The sequence below is a fragment of the Sus scrofa genome, chromosome 6, assembly GCF_054392235.1.
Source record: "Sus scrofa isolate SSC_HxYL_T2T_F1_AM1 chromosome 6, Sscrofa_HxYL_maternal_Yorkshire_Landrace_v2.0, whole genome shotgun sequence".
In the NCBI taxonomy this organism is placed as follows: Eukaryota; Metazoa; Chordata; class Mammalia; order Artiodactyla; family Suidae; genus Sus; species Sus scrofa.
In genome coordinates, this window is record NC_139388.1 from 47,751,293 (window position 1) to 47,763,324 (window position 12,032).

The 12,032-nt window shown below is 40.8% G+C and overlaps 1 protein-coding gene across 6 annotated transcripts in view; it reads right to left on the bottom strand.

The window, feature by feature from the left end:
• The window catches only part of LOC100623157 (uncharacterized), a 247,612-nt gene that overhangs the window by 163,576 nt on the left and 72,004 nt on the right, over positions 1 to 12,032 (bottom strand). The window lies entirely within an intron of this gene.

Below are 12,032 nucleotides of genomic sequence, written 5' to 3' on the forward strand. Positions count from 1 at the left end.
CGATCACTGGCCCAGGAACTTCCACCTGCCATGGGTGTGGCCAAAAAAAAAACCCACCAAAAACTATCATCATATCCCTACTTAGCCCAGTCCTAAAATTAAGTCACCACAATTAGCACTGATGGTTATGGCAAGCCAGGGGATAGAGGACAAAACACCAAAAAGCACATTATTCCTGCCCATGAGGAGGTCAGTTTGGTCAGAGAGACAGGCATGAAAAACAAATGACTACCACGTACTGCCATAAGCACCTAAACAGACAAGATTTAAAGATATTAAAAGGAGTTCTCTTATGGTACAGCAGGTTAAGGATCTGGCATCATCACTGCAGCAGCTCGGATCACTGCTGTGGCATAGGTTTGAGCTCTGGCTAGGAATTTCCAGATGCCAAGGGTGCAGCCAAAACAAAAAAAGATACTGAGGACACAGAGGTGACAGGTGCCAACTCTCCTAGACGGATTCAAAGGAACCTCAGAGAGAAAGAAATATTAACACTGGATGTTCAAGAATGAATATGAATTTCCTGGGCCCTTGGATGGGGATGGATATCTGAGGAAGAGACTAGCATATGAAAAGCCAAGAAGGCATGAAAAAAACATGGCATGTTCCAGATCTCCAAGGAGGACAGGATGACCAAAGCATAGAGGGTACATGTGAGGAAGGGATGAGACTGGCCAGGGGACTGGCAGAGGCCAGATGCCACGTGGTCTTGGGTTCTGTGCCAAGGAGTTAAGACTTGATGCAGAGGCAGGGACACAGAAGACGTTTCCACAGAGGAACCATGTGGTCAGATTTCAGTTTCAGAAAGATCCCTCTGCTGGTTGAACGGAGTAGGGCAAGACCAGAGAGACTGAAGGAAAGATCACTACTGGGCAGCAGAGCGATTAGACGAGTCAGCCTGGGGAGGCTGCAGACCTGGGTTTCCTGACAGTTCATCACGTCCTAAGGGGAGACTTTCACTTGACCACCCTCAGATGCCTTGCCTCAGGGCTAGCTTCACTGGCCTGCGACCTGTGTAGTTGCAAAAAATCCCACATGTAGACGTCTGGGCTCTGCACCTGGTTTAATGCCCTGCTGTTCCTCTCTTGAAATTATTAACAATTTTTTTTTTTTTTAGGGCCGCACCCACGGCATATGGAAGTTCCCAGGCTAGGGGTTGCATCGGAGCTACAGCTGCCAGCCTGCACCACAGCCACAGCAACGCCATATCTGAGTCGTGTCTATGAGCTGCACCACAGCTCACAGCAATGCCAGATCCTTAACCCACTGAGCCAGGCCAAGGATCGAACCCGCATCCTCATGGATACTCCCCAGTTTCGTTTCCATGGTGCCACAATAGGATCTCCTAAAATTATTAATAATTTTAAAACAAGGAGCCCTCATTGTCATTTTGCAGTAGGCCCCCATAAATTATGTAGCTGGTTCTGCCTCACCTCCGAGTAGATGTAACAAGAGCACCATAGGGTTATTGGGGAAATACAATGAGCAAATACATTTCTATTTGTATTTCTACGAATTCATGTAGAAAGCAGTCTGGCACAAAAGGTTCCATAAATGGAAGCCATTTTTATTACCATCATCGTTATTATTATAGCCCCAAGAAGAAGAGGACGGGTCTGAAATAAAGAACTAGCTGGAGAGACAGAGGAGAAGGAAAGCAGGGGATGGAATGGACAGGATGTCTCTCCAGAGGGCGGAGAAAGTACACAAGAAGTAGGAAGGCCACTGCGGCAGCTTTAACAAAATGGAAAGCAACCTGCACATACCCACAAGGCTACATACAAACTAACGCCCCTTCGGCATTCACAGTCAAATACAACTTTTCTTCTAGACCTAAAGTCTCATTGCTACTTCTGTGCGGGTTTTAGCAATTTCAGAGTGGAGCGCCAAGAAAGCTGAAGTATAATATGTGGCCTGTGGTTCTGAGCAGTTAAAGGAGGAGGCAGATAAGCCAAGGAAGCAATACTTTGAGAAAAGAGAGCACGTGTAGGAGCAGATTTCCACAAACTACCCAAGTTCTAGTCAAATTAATCTGTGACAACTTAAAGCCAGACATTTCAAAGAAAGGCTGAGTATTAAGAAATACTACTGGAGTTCCAGTCGTGGCGCAGTGGTTAACGAATCCGACTAGGAACCATGAGGTTGCGGGTTCGGTCCCTGCCCTTGCTCAGTGGGTTAACGATCTGGCATTGCCGCGAGCTGTGGTGTAGGTTGCAGATGCGGCTTGGATCCCGTGTTGCTGTGGCTCTGGCGTAGGCCAGTGGCTACAGCTCCGATTCGACCCCTAGCCTGGGAACCTCCATATGCCGCGGGAGCGGCCCAAGAAATAGCAACAACAGCAACAACAACAACAACAGACAAAAAGACAAAAGACAAAAAAAAAAAAAAAAAGAAATACTACTAAAGCAAACAGCAGTGTTAGGCTGAACCATCTGAAACTGCCATTTCTGTAGTCGAATCTGGTCAAATATTGGCCATGTCATATTGCTCAATCCAATGTTTTCTGAAAAATAGGAAAGGCAACACTAACCTCGAATATGACAATAGCAAAAAGAATATTATGCTTAAAAGAAGGGTAATTTAGGAATCTTGAAAAGGCCATCATTTATCACTTTTATGATCAGAGAAAAATAAATATTAATTTTTAAATGCAATAATTCAGGAAGGAAGCAAACATTTTAGAAAAGCTATCACAAGAATGGGATCAGAGAGGAGTTCCCGTCGTGGCGCAGTCGTTAACGAATCTGACTAGGAACCATGAGGTTGCAGGTTCGATCCCTGGCCTTGCTCAGTGGGTTAAGGATCTGGCATTGCCGTGAGCTGTGGTGTAGGTCGCAGACACAGCTCGGATCCCACATTGCTGTGGCTGTGGTGTAGGCCGGTGGCTACAGCTCCGATTCGACCCCTAGCCTGGGAACCTTCATATGCCGCGGGAGCGGCCCTAGAAAAGGCAAAAAGACAAAAAAAAAAAAAAAAAAGAATGGGATCAGAGAAGCAATAAATGATCAAACATCCTGGCAAAAGCTATAGCTGAAGAAAATATGTATGGTTAAGGAAACAAATACTATAATAAAAAGTTTTATCTTTGAATTACAGGTATATTAGAGCACGTGTTCAATAACAAAAACGGCAGTTTATTAAAACATGACCTCTGCTTGATAAAAAAAAAAAAAGCAAATTAGTGACTGGGTAATTCCTCTATTTATTATTTATTGAGCTAATAACAAATGCAGAAAGAAATGAGACAGAAGGCTTTAAAACCTATTGGAACCCTCTTTGTGGAACCGGGCCAATCAGATCTTCCAGGCGGTTCTAACTCATGATATAAAAAGCCCTCGAGAGGATTCGGATGGGCTTTTAAAAAATATACACAGCTGCGTGACACCAGGATGTCTCTATGGGGTAGGTTAAATGGCTACCAACAGATACACGGCCTCCAGCACGTTTTAATTTCTTTAATCTTTTTCATTCTAGGTCTAATGATACACTTAGAATGGGATGGGGGTTGTGGGGTGGGTTTTGATTCCCCCTAAGAATATTGACAAATACTGAGGATGACAATTAAGGTGTCAAATATAAGAAAATCAAAGATGAAACGTAACCAGAGGGCTTGGATGAATTTGGTCCATTCTCAGAGCTTATCTTAATCTATCAGCCGCATTTGACACCACAATTTTCCCTTCTTCTTAAAGTACCGTCTTTGTGTGGCTCCTGGCTCACTCTCTCCTGGTTTTACTTCCACTGTCACTGGCCTCCATCTGTTTCCCTTGCAAGGTCTTCTTCCCTTTGCAGTTTCTAACTGGTAAAGGTTCCAAAGGACTGAGTCTGAAAACCTTTTCTCCTCTCTCTCTATACACCTAGGTAATTTCTTCCATGCCTGTGGCTTTAAATAGGACCCTAAATGTTCCATCCCCAGCCTCTCCCTGAGCTCCCAGCATGCATAACTAGCTGCCCATTCACATTTCTACTTGCATGTCTAATAGGTATTTCAAACTAAATACAGCCCAAACAATGCTTGATTCTCCCCTGCCCACCCCCTGGTTCCCCAGTCTTCTCCATTTCATCAGTGTGACAAAAAACTAGGAATCATTCTGTCACAGACCATATCCAACCCATCCAAGGTTCTGTGAACTCTATCTTCAGGGTATATCCTGAATTCTACTATTAATCACCATCTCCACCGGTACCGCCCCCATCTAAGGTCACAACTGTCTCTCGCCCAGATTATGACAACAGCCTTGTCACCGCCCCTCTGCTTCCACTCGCACAAAGCAGCCAGAGTTACTTTTCTATTAATCGGATCCTATCATTCTTCCACTTAAGCCCGCCAAAGGCCTCTCACCATCCTTGGAATGAAATGCAAACACCACCACTTCAAGACGTGGAAAAGGTGGAGAACAATCTTGCAACATCTGGTCCACCTCCTTGAGAAAACTCTTTCAAAGATTCTGTACAGAGATGTTCACTGCAGAAATAGTTTTTAAAAGCATAAAACAGGAGTTCCCGTCGTGGCGCAGTGGTTAACGAATCCAACTAGGAACCATGAGGTTGCGGGTTCGGTCCCTGCCCTTGCTCAGTGGGTTAACGATCCGGTATTGCCGTGAGCTGTGGTGTAGGTTGCAGACGCGGCTCGGATCGCGCGTTGCTGTGGCTCTGGCGTAGGCCAGTGGCTACAGCTCCGATTCGACCCCTAGCCTGGGAACCTCCATATGCCGCTGGAGCGGCCCAAGAAATGGCAAAAAAAAAAAAGCATAAAACACCTAATTGTTCCTCAGTAGAGAAACTGAAACATGTGATAGAATGTTATATACTAGTTAAAATAAATAAATTAGATATATGGCCTGACTACTTTCATGTTTGACCGACAGCATTCAAGTCCCACCACTCTCCCTTTCCCGTCTGTCCCAAGCCCCCTCTGCTGGTGCTGGGCAGGGAAGTTTAGCCTTCTTGGTGGAACCCTCCCTCTGCCTCAGTTGCTAACCGCAATAAAAACCAGAGTGACGACCCTCACCTTCACTCTTTTTCACGCCAGACCAAACCCAAACTCTTCTTCTGGGAATTTCATTTTTTTATCATGTCAATGTTTCACTTATTTTCTTTTCAGCTTTACTGAGATGTAATTGACATCATCACTGTGTAAGTTGAAGGTGTACAATGTGTATATTGGATACATTTATATATTGCAATATAATTACCACCATGGCCTTAGCACCTCCATCCTGTCACATTAATTACCATTTCTTTTTAGTGGGGAAAACCTTTACCCCCTCTCTTAGCAACTTTCAAGTCTACAATACAGCATTACTGGCTATAATCTCCATGCTGTATATTAGATCCCCAGAATCCGTTAATCTTACAACTAAATATTTGTGCCCTTTGACCCAATATTTCTCCTTTTCACCCTACTTTCCCAGCCCCTGGTAACTGGCTACTCTCTGTTCTCTGAGTTCTTTTGATGTGCAGAAGCTTTTAAGTGTAATATAGCCCCACTTGTTGATTTTTGCTCTTGTTCCTTGTGCTTTGGGTGTCATATCCAGGAAACTGCTGCCAAGACCAATGTCAAGGAACTTTTTCCTTCCGAGAAGTATTTTTGATGTTGACAATGTGAGTAAATATTTTATATCCATTGGAATCTACGAGTCAATGTAGGCATCCTAATATCCATAAATTCCTGAGTGGGGGAGAAGAGAGGCGCTTCTGAGCATCCAGCAAGGAATGCAGGTATCCATATAAAACACATACCAATGAGATAAACCTTGAAGCATAATGTCAGCTAGGCTTGGGGTGGGGGTGGAAGGTGAGGATATATGACAGAAATGATACTGTATAATATAATTTATGTAATTAGCTGTTCTATTTCTAGTAATTTTTGTTGTTTTAAAGTCTATGCTATTGATTTTTCCTTTGGTATTTGCATTATTATATCTTTTGCCATCCTTTTGTTTTCAGTCTTTCTATATACTTAGATTTTTATGCACCTCTTATAAATGGCTAATTTTAAAAGTAATTTAGGAGCTCTCACTGTGGCACCATGGGTTAAGAATCCAACTGCAGCAGTTCAGGTCTCGGCAGAGGTGCATGTTCAGTCCTCAGCCTGGTACAGGGAGTTAAAGGATCTCATGTTGGAGTTCCCATTGTGGCACAGCAGAAACAAATTTGACTGGGATCCATGACGATGGGGGTTCAATCCCTGGCCTAGCTCAGTGGGTTAAGGATCCAGTATTGCTGTGAGCTGTGGTATAGGTTACAGACGCAGCTGGGATCTGGTGTTGCTGTGACTGTGGTGTAGGCCAGCAGCTGCAGCTCTGATTCGACCCCTAGCCTGTGACCTTTCATGTGCCATGGGTGCCGCCCTAAAAGACAAAAAAAAGAGAGAGAGAGAAAGAGAGAGAGAGAAAGGATCCTGTGATCCTGTGTTGCCACAGCTGTGGCACTGGTCACAGCTGCAGCTAGGATTCAATCTCTGGCCTGGGAACTTCCACATGCTGTGGATGCAGCCATAAAAAAAAAATAATAATAGTAATAATTTTTAAAATCTAGTCAGATAATCTTTGTCTTTCAATTGGAACATTTATTCTATTTACACTTACAGGTAAATTTAATTCTAAAAGCTTAGTTTATGCTATCTGTCCTATTCCTTTTTTTTTTTTTTTTTTTTTTTGCTATTTTAGGGCCGCACTCACAGCATATAGAGGTTCCCAGGCTAGGGATCAAATAGAAGCTATAGACACTGGCCTACACCACAGCCTTAGCAACACCAGATCTGAGCTATGTCTGCAACCTACACCACAGCTCATGGCAACATCAGATCCTTAACCCACTGAGGGAGGCCAGGGATCCAACCCCCATCCTCATGGATCCCAGTCGGGCTCATTAACTGCTGAACCACGAAGGGAACTCCTATCTGTCCTATTCTTTTTCTCTCCCTTCTTGCCTTTTTTAAGGGACTTCTCTCTAATTTCTATTCCATTCTCTTCCTCTACTACTTAGGCAATTAAATACTCTATATTCTTTTAGAGATAATACCAGATATTTTAACATGCATCATTAACTTATCCAAGGTTAACTTGGTCCTCCTCCAGAACAACACAAAACTTCAGATCACGCTCATCTTAACAGCTGCCCCAGAATTAAAAGCTATTATTGCCATTTTTTTTAATTCTGTCTTTTTTTTTACCCACAAACTCGTACTACTGTATTTAGAAAATCTTTGTCCAATTTAACCACATGTTTATTATTTTCTTTGCTCTTCTTTCTTGTTGTATCTCAGACTTTCATGTGGATCACTTCACTTTTGTCTAAAAAATATCCTTTAGGAGTTCCCATTGTGGCACAGTGGAAACGAATATGAAGTTGAATATGAACCGTGAAGTTGCAGGTTTGATCCCTGGCCTCGCTCAGTGGGTTAAGAATCCGGTGTTGCCATCAGCTGTGGTGTAGGTCACAGATGCAGCTCGGATCCCACGTTGCTGTGGCTCTGGAGTAGGCTGGTGGCTACAGCTCCAATAGGACCCCTAGCCTGGGAACCGCCATAGGCCGTGGGTGCAGCCCTAAAACGACAAAAGACAAAATAAATAAAATAAAATATATCCTTTAGACCAGTGCTGTCCAACAGAGATATAATGAGAGCCCATGTATAATTTCCAATGTGCTCCTCATCAATTTGTGTTAATTTTAAAGAAATAGATGAGGTTGACTTTAATAAAACAAAAATATCCCATGACAAATGTTTGATTTGATGCATTTTTTCTTAGTAAAAACACAAGTGTGTAAGAATTATCTTTTCTCAAAGATTATCTTGTCCTTGCTATCTTGGAAATTAGTACGCTTCAATTTCCAAGATAAAACAAGAAAGGATTCTCTTAGAAAGTTGCCATATTAATAGACAGCTGTGTGTGTGAACTTAGTGAATATTGAAATCTTAAGGATTCAGGATAACCTGACAACTGAGTTTTAGTTAGGCTGATCTATTTCACGCCTACTCTCTTTCAAGGTTTATAAGCTGTATTATACAAGTATTATTATATAGCCTATGCACATTCCTGAGGTTTTCAGAGAAAACTCTCTGACATCAGAGCTGGAGCCAGGGATCAAACCCGCTAGAGCCAGCATGTACCAACTAACAACAGCAAATTGTTAAATATCAGGAATTTTGTAAGTTAAACCACTGGTAGCCAAAAATTGGCCTTAGTGGGAGTATTTGACCCATAGAAATCAACAAACACTACAATTCAGGGCCTTCTTCTTCTGAAGCATACCACTAACACAGCCATTTAAGATTCATCTTTATTTATACTGCTGATTTCTCTTCTCAACTTCACTATGTAATGCACTGTTTTTGTAATTAGCAGGAAGTGACCAATGAATAGAATATAAAAGGAATGTAAAGGATCTCAAATAGCATTTTTTAGCAAAACAAAACAAATTAAGATTGAAAATATCAGATATTATTATATGCAGTAAAGATAAATATTATTTTGTTTCCATTCTTTCTTTATTTATATTTGCACGACATATATGTCCAGGTTGTCTTTGGCTTGAATTAAAAGGTTGAAAGCCACCGTTATGAGGCTAAGTTTGGCAAGATATAAAATTGTACCTATTTTTAGAATTCCTGTCATGACTCAGTGGTTAACGAATCAGACTAGGAACGATGAGGTTGCAGGTTCAATCCCTGGCCTTGCTCAGTGGGTTAGGGATCCGGCGTTGCCATGAGCTGTGGTGTAGGTCACAGATACAGCTTGGATCTGGTGTTGCTGTGGCTCTGGCGTAGGCCGGTGGCCACAGCTCCGACTGGACCCCTAGCCAAGGGTGCAGCCCCAGAAAAGACCAAAAAAAAAATTGTACCTACTTTCAAGTAAGCACTCAAAGTGTACACCTAAAAACCCATGAAGTTGGGGAGTTAGTGTTACTGGATACACAGTTCAATTTAGAAAGATAAAAAAGTTCTGGAAAGGGTGATGGCGGTGATTGCAGAACAATGTGAATGTACTTAAGGCCACAGAACCGTGTACTTAAAATGATTAAAATCATCAAATTATTTATAGATTACCACAATTTTTAAAAAACTCATGAAGAAGAACAACAAAAATATTGATATTTTCTATCACTGTGTTCATATAACATTCATAATACTAACAAACATTCTTATTCAGGATACATCGTTTAAGTGGCAAAAGTATACAAAAATACTGTTATCTGATTTATATAACTAATTAATACCTGAAATCAAAACAAAAATTTTTTTGGCCATGCTTGTGGCATGTGGAAGTTCCCATGCCACAGCAGCCACCCAACTGCTACGGCGACAACACAGGGTCCTTAACCTGCTATGCCACAAGAAAGCTCCCTCTAACTATTTTTAAGAGAAAAAAAAAGTCATATAAATACCCCTAAAGGAACTTCTGGTTCATAATAATGAGTTAGACTCCATATGAATATATCAGAAGAAACAGACATTTTTCTACCTGGAAATGTTACATTCTTTCTGACTCTGTCAGAAGAAGAATAGAATAAAACATTAAAACAAAAAGGATGACACTGGAAATTTCTGAAAATCTGAAAGTTTTTATAAGTGAGTGGGTAAATTTTAAATAATCAATTGATTGATTAACGAATTAACTAAAAAAGCAAACCACTGCAGAACAATGGATGGCCTGGCATTCCAGTAAGAGGGTGAAGTGGTATATTTCAGAGCTTCCATATGGTTCCCAGTTCAGACATGACATGAACTGAAGCCCCAGTTATGATGGCTGATTGGGAGACTATCTCCAGAAGGAAGGGCCAGTGATCCTGTTCCACTTTCCCACAAAAGTGGGACCTCTGCTACATCATTTGCTCCAGCTAATGGTTTTCTGAAAAGATCATAGGATTTTTCTGTTTCAATTAGAGGGCCAGGAAAAAAATGTTAATCCAAAATTATGATCCGTGTTACAACACGGATGAACCTTGAAGACATTATGATAAGAGAAATAAACCAGACTAAATATAAAAGGAGAAATAATATGCGATTGGAGTGCCCTTCGTGGCTCAGCAGTTAACAAACCTGACGGAGGATCCATGAGGATGTGGGTTCAATCCCTGGCCTTGCTCAGTGGGTTAAGGATCCAGTGTTGTCATGAGCTATGGTGTAGGTTGCAGACACAACTTGGATCCCGCATTGCTGTGGCTGTGATGTAGGCCAGCAGCTGCAGCTCCGATACTACCCTTAGCTTGGGAGTTTCCATATGCCATAGGTGCAGTCCAAAAAAAGAAAAAAAGAAAAGAAATAGTGTGTGATTTCACTTACATAGGAACCTAGGGTACTCAATTCACAGAGACAGAAAGTAGAATAATGATTGTCAGATGCTGGGAGGAGGAAAGCATGGGGAGTTATTGTTTGATGAATACAGAGTTTCAATTTGGAAAGATAGAAAAATTCTGAAGATGGTGGTGATGGTTGAACAACAATGTGAACATATTTAATGTCACTAAAATGTATGCTTAAAATGGTTAAAATGTTAAATTTTACGCTATGCATATTTTATCACAATAACAAAAATTAAAATCTAGCTTTCTGTTGTTTTCCAGAGATATATCTATAACAAAAGAGCTTTTAAAGATAGAAAATAAAAAGCAGGAAAAAAGAAAAATCAAAAGAAATCCAGAACAACTGTATTATAAATAGACAAAACAGACACTAAAAGAAAAAAAATAATAAAGGGGCATCAAATAATAATAAAAGGAAGAAATTGCCAAGAAAGCAAAACAAATCTTAACTTGCTTATATCTATTATATCTAACTATATATATATGTGTGTGTATGTATTGTGTATATATATATATAATGTAGAAAGCAAATATTATAATAAAGATTTAAACCACCACTTTCAGGGAGTTCCCGTCGTGGCGCAGTGGTTAACGAATCCAACCAGGAACCATGAGGTTGCGGGTTCGGTCCCTGCCCTTGCTCAGTGGGTTAACAATCCGGCGTTGCCGTGAGCTGTGGTGTAGGTCGCAGACTCGGCTCGGATCCCTCGTTGCTGTGGCTCTGGCGTAGGCCTGTGGCTACAGCTCCGATTCAACCCCTAGCCTGGGAACCTCCATATGCCGTGGGAGCGGCCCAAGAAATAGCAACAACAACAACAAGACAAAAAAAAAAAGACTGAAAAAAAAAGAAAAAAAAAAAAAAAACCACCACTTTCAGAAATTGACAAATTGAAAAGATTTTTTTAATTTGTAATGACAGAAGATTTAAACATTATAAATAATAAGATTGAAATAATAGAAAAATATAGAACCCTACACTTGACAATTATGGAATACACATTATTTCTACCAACATGAAAGAGATAACAAAAAGAAGAATGGATACCTTTTCACAAAAAACGCTGGGGGAAAAAGAATTGGTATATAAAGAACACTCCAAAACCACAATCCAATAAAATTGGATGCTCACAAAAAAAGATATTCCCCAGAAGTGACCCATGAAGTACTAGCAGTTTAGGTAATTCAAAACAATCCTCCAAGGACAACTAATAAAGCTGAATTAAACATGATTTTTAAAAATCTTCTTAAAAGCAGAGGCCCACTAAAAAGAGAATGAAGAATTACCAAACCAAAATCTAGGAGGTTAGAAACCCAAAGAAATAACCTAGCATTCAATACCCCTTTTATCTGCATGGCATCTAACATAAGGCAAAAATACAAAAACAGTTATAGTTATGAAATAAGGGAGATAAAAATGAAATCACAAGATCAACACAAAGGAGGAAACCTGACAAACACTCATCCATTTAAGCTAGGACAAGACCCCAAGACTTTGCTTTTTCTGGGTTAATTCTGAGAACCTCAGCCTTGAACTTGCTGTAAGGTAGTCCTAAACTAGCAGGGCCTGCATGCTACCTGTAAAGCAAACAAAAATTCTTCCTGGAAGAAGATTCTATTGTCCCATGTCTCAAAATTTTGCTACAAATATGTATTTAAATACAACGGACAGAATACAGTCAAAGAGAACTAAGCATTCAAGGGGTAAAAAGACCCTATCATCAAGA